The sequence below is a fragment of the Sceloporus occidentalis genome, unplaced genomic scaffold (genome assembly GCF_023333645.1).
Source record: "Sceloporus occidentalis isolate IW3139 unplaced genomic scaffold, rSceOcc1.0.p SCAF_4, whole genome shotgun sequence".
Taxonomy (NCBI): domain Eukaryota; kingdom Metazoa; phylum Chordata; class Lepidosauria; order Squamata; family Phrynosomatidae; genus Sceloporus; species Sceloporus occidentalis.
This window is the reverse complement of record NW_028316984.1, coordinates 150,128,980-150,134,345: the sequence shown is the minus strand read 5'-3', so window position 1 is coordinate 150,134,345 and position 5,366 is coordinate 150,128,980. Positions and strand designations below refer to the sequence as shown.

General features: G+C 42.8%; 1 pseudogene; it reads right to left on the bottom strand.

Annotated features, from left to right (window-relative positions):
- Positions 1-2,593: 2,593 nt before the first annotated feature.
- LOC149314857 (U6 spliceosomal RNA) lies at positions 2,594-2,657 on the bottom strand (annotated as a pseudogene).
- Positions 2,658-5,366: the final 2,709 nt, after the last annotated feature.

Sequence of the window (5,366 nt, the reverse complement as noted above, 5' to 3'; positions counted from 1 at the left end):
GGTGGACTTAGGAGGAAAGACAAAGCTCCGTCTTGGACATGTTGAGCTTCAAACACCGATGGCACATCCACTGTGAGACAGCTGTGAGGCAAGACGAAACTTGCTGTTCAAGCCTTGGAGAAAGGTCAGGGGTGGAAAGATACAGCTGGGTGTCATCGGCATACAGATGGTAGGAGAAACCAAAAGAGCTAATGAGTTTACCTAAGGACAGTGTGTAGAGAGAAAACAGAAGGGGACCCAGAACAGAGCCCTGGGGAACTCCAACAGATAAGGGAACAGGAGAAGAAGTCTGACCACCTGCAACCACTGCAAAAGATCAGCCAGAAAAATAAGATCTAAACCAGTCGAGAACAGAGTCTGAGAACCCAAGGTCAGAGAGTATGTCAACTAGGAGACAGTGATCAACAGTGTCAAAGGCTGCAGACATATCTAGAAGGATGAGAACAGAGTAAAGGCCATTAGCCTTGGCCTGTAAAAGGTCATTCGAAATCTTGGTGAGAGTTGTCCCTTTAGAATGCCTTGGGCGGAAACCAGACTGAAATGTGTACAATGTGTATATCAGGATTGATTGTTTTTTTTTAAATTCTGTTAGTTACAAGGTCATAAGCTCAGAGCTACATGTCTGTTACAGGATCTTGGCCTCCCTGCTATTGTTGTTCTAGTCAATGTAGGCTGTCTCAGTAACAAAATTTATAAAGAGCCTTTTACAACAGCAGATTATACTGGCTGTCCTGCTTCCATCTCACCTTCTGAGAATGTATATTGACATATTAAATTGACATTATTGCTTGTTTGAAAATGTTGCTCACTCTAGATGACAAAAAGACACAGTGGGAATTCAAATGGGTCTTTCTTGGGCAGGAAGCATGCCATGTTTTCTTTTCTTATAATCATCACATTATAAATCAGTGAGATAGCTTTTCACTCATTTTTGCTAACCTCCGTTTTGGAGCGTGTCAGGCTGCCTTCCTTCTAAGGAGTTAGGGTAGCCTAGATCACAAGTAAAATGAGCATGCTTCCTCTTTAAAAGGTTCTTTGTTATACGATGACTGGAGTGTGGCTAACTATTAGCTCCATTAATGAAGTCCCTACTTATATTGCACATGAGCAAAAGAAAAGAAAAAGAAATCAGGATGTGGGTAACTGGAAGATAACCACATGCCTGATGGCTTTGCTTTCAAACCCAGAGATGTTTAATTTGGGTTTGAGCCTGTCTCATGGAAGTGAAAGGCAAAACTCCCACAGATTTCTGTGGAAATAAGGAGACATCAAAAGCTCAATAATGCATCTGCTGTTATTCATTCCTGTGATGAGAAATATATTTTGCAACAATAAAATAGCTAGCCAACAGCAGGACTACAAACATTCAATCATGTTCTACTGAAATTGAATGAAAACTTGCTTTTGATTTCAATGGAATTAGTACTACAGCATATATCAGAATATTTTATAGTGAGTTAAACGTGCATATGTCACTAATAGGATCTCAGCCCAAATTTATGCAATAAATTGTTGTTGTCTTTTCCTTCTACTTTTTTATTCATTCTTTTTTCAGCACTCTCAGCTTAATCTTTTCCTCGGTTTCTCCCAATCTTCACTATGCTGCTTCAGTTGCAGGAGAAGTTTGAGAACTTTACAGGCTGCAGCTCTGCCATTTTGTTGTCAGTTTGCCACAAAGAAAGCCCAGTTGCTTTCATTGAAACTGATTATTTGTCTGTTGATAGGAAACCATCTCTTCCTACTGTTGTAAATCATTGTATCAGGATTTATTCCTGGATATTATCTTGCTTAATGTAACAAGCAGATTTGGATCCCACAGTATTGCTAACGTATGTCTGTGTCAGGGGATGGAATAAGAGTGCATTCTTTCCCTTTCAGTTGCTGTAAGTTAAGATTAAGAACTAAAAGAAACTTGTTATCATTGCTCATTCTACTGAAGCTGAACCTTTCTCCCACTGCCTTTGAAAGCGAACCGTAGCAAGAGAAGGGATGAGTCCAACCTAGACAGTTCTTAAACTCTCCCCCCCCCCCCACTTTTTCCTACAGCTTCAAAACTGGCATGTTTGATTTGGTTGTTCTGGCTGCAGTATTTGTAGTCAGGAGCAGCTCAGAAAGTGTGGAAAGAAGAGGTAGGAAGGAGTTGAAAAGTGACCTCCTAACAAAGAGTAGAACTGTGTTTTTATGTTAAGTGGAACAAAAACCTTAGTTTTTGCTCCTCTGGTCATCATCTCCTTGCTATGCTTGCTTCTGTTGCTTGATCCAAAAACTATACACCTCTTCTCCTCTTTCAAGTTGTTAATTTCTTTTGAAAGTCTTTGATTTTCACATCAAAGTAGAAGTTTTTAGCTGTGTTTAGAGTGTTATACTGGGACTTGGAAGAGCTGGGTTTAAGCCCTCACTAAACTCTAAAATTCACTTTGTGGAACATGGTTCCATGGTGTGTGGTGGATTCTCCTTCCTTTTGAGGTTTTTAAAGAGAGGCTGGATAGCCATCTGTCAAGAGTGCTTTGATTTTGTATTCCTGTATACCAGGGGTTTTATTATTTACTTATTTATTGTTTTTGTTTTGTTTTTGTTTGTTTTTTTTAAATTTAGGGACCATGCTAATCTTTTCTGTAACCTTCCAATTTTAGTATATGTGCTGCTGAAAAGAGCACAAATTTATTGTATTTATACCCCACTCTTCAGAAATGCTCTCAGAGAGGCGTACAAATTGTCAGTTTGACAGTTCCCTGCCCTCAGGCTTACAATCTAAAAAGACAGGGCACAAAAGGAGAAGGGAATGGCAATGTGGAAGGGGAGCACCTCCAGCAGCTAAAGGAGATTATTACACAGGAAAGCTGGCCCAGGACAGATGCAGTTTATAACCATTTGGAATGGATCTTATTGCATGTCCAGAAGCCCAGGCAGTATTCAGCCTATATCCAACCCAGGCTTCTCTAGTAGCTCCTATATAAGATCAAAATGTGATAATCAGAAGGAGTAATGTATATCTCTAATACCAGTTTCTGGAGAACATGACCAGAAAAGTACTGTTGTTTTCAGGTTGTGTTTGTGGGCTTCCCATAAACATCACAGATTGGACACTGTGGGAATAGGATGCTGGGCATTGGATTAGACCTTTACTTCTGATCTAATACAACTTCTCCTCCTCCTCATTAACAATTTGGAAAGGAAGCAGAGGACCATATGGGAACCTGGCTACTCTTTCTGTGTGCATTTGTGTGTATCCTGCTTGGAGTAAATCTTGTAAAGTGCCAAAATAGTTTTGTACACAAGCTATCTTCTATCATAGCAACTGACCCCTAATTACAATTGCCATCTGTCTTGGACAGCTCCAAAAACCTGGGGAAAGGTTTTTTTTTCTGAAGGCTACCAATCATAGCAAATAATACTAAACTAGATAACAAGCCACTGCCACCACTATGTAGAATGTATACAGCCTGTTATCTCAGGGCCCATTCACACTCAGAAGCAATCCGGTGTGTAAACCAGGTTATTTCCATAATTAGCCACATTCGAATCTCTCCATGGCATTAATTTTCCATGACTGTGGCATTTTATCCCTGATTCTGTTCACATTGGCAATGGAATACAATGCCATGGAGAGATGTGATGCTGGTGGGTGGGGGGGAGAGGAGGAGAAGGACGAAGAGGGGAGGTGGCAGGAGAGAGAGGAGGAGGAGGGAAAGGACAAAGAACAGAGGCAGCGGGGAGAGAGGAGGACAATTAAGAGCAGAGGCGGCGGGATGTTCCGAATGGGATAAACATTTGAGTTCCCATTGGCAGCTCCTGCAAAAAATAGGTTCTTTTGAAAATAACCACAGAAATCCCCATTTCAAAAAAAAACCCCACCTATCTTAAGGGGGATTTGCACCACAACCCCCCCCCCCAATCCAGGCCAGAAAAACCTGGTGCAAGTATGAATGCCCCCCTATTTCAGATCAGGAAAACCCAGCACAAGTGTGACTGACCCCAGTTTAAACCGATTTGGAGACCAGTGTAAAACGCAGTGTGAACGGGGCCTCACTTACTTGTAAGCAACCTTAGAAGGCTAGTCATAATGTCCTATAGAATTATCACAAATGATCCATCTGCAACTCATACGACATTCCACACTTGCTTGTATGTTCACCTGCACTAAACACAGCTGCCAAGGGGTTGTTGTCTTGGTAAGTTAGGCATGTGTTTTTATAAAGACATTGGCTGGCATCCTGTTGGTGAATTACAATTGGATAAGTCACTCATGTCATTGCAACACACCATTTTGGCCATTGGAGAGATTAGCATTCTCTACCAACCGTGCAACAGCCAACCCTACTCCCCATCCACAGGGACTTCTAGAAGGTTCCGCAGAAGTCCCTGCAGATGCCTGTTACAATGTGTCCTGCTGTAGAAAAAGTGAATGATGCTTGTCTGCTGCTTCTTCCACTCATTAACAATCAGGTAGTGGCTGGGTTCAAGGGGCTGCAGCTAAGGAAATATGGGTTAACGGGGTTGGATGGAAGACTACCATAACTATGTATTATAGTTACCATATTTTCCGGCATACAAGACTACTTTCTGACCCTCTAAAATGGGGTCAAAGGTTGGAGGGCGTCTTGTACGCCGGTAAGAGCACTTACCTGGTTGTCCTGCCAACTTCCAAAGGCCTCCGGAGCCCTTTGGAAGCCGGCGTTTGTGGGCATCAGGCCCCCTAAACTTGGCCTATAGTAGGCCAGGGCACTGCCTGCATGCAAGGCAGGCTTTGCAGGCCTCAGCAAAGGCCTGGAGTCAATAAAAATAAAAATAAAAAATGAGATAGAGAGAGAGAGAGAGAGAGAGAGAGGGAGGGAGAGAGAGAAATAGAGAGAGGGGGAGGGGGAGGGAGAGAGAGAGAGAGAAATAGAGAGAGGGGGAGGGGGAGGGAGAGAGAGAGAGAGAAATAGAGAGAGGGGGAGGGGGAGGGAGAGAGAGAGAGAGAAATAGAGAGAGGGGGAGGGAGAGAGAGAGAGAGAAATAGAGAGAGGGGGAGGGAGAGAGAGAGAGAGAAATAGAGAGAGGGGGAGGGGGAGGGAGAGAGAGAGAAATAGAGAGAGGGGGAGGGGGAGGGAGAGAGAGAGAGAGAAATAGAGAGGGGGGAGGGGTAGGGAGAGAGAGAGAGAGAGAAATAGATAGATAGACGATAGATAGACAGACAGACAGACAGACAGACAGACAGATAAGCAAGCAGGCAAGCAAGCAAGCAAGCCAAGATTAGAGAACGAGTTGGGGTAAATGCAGTGATGTTTTTTAAATTTTTATTTGATGTGCATTGGAAGAGGGGTGGTCTTATACGGCAAGTATATCCCAAACTCTATATTTTAACTGGAAAAGTTGGGGGTCGT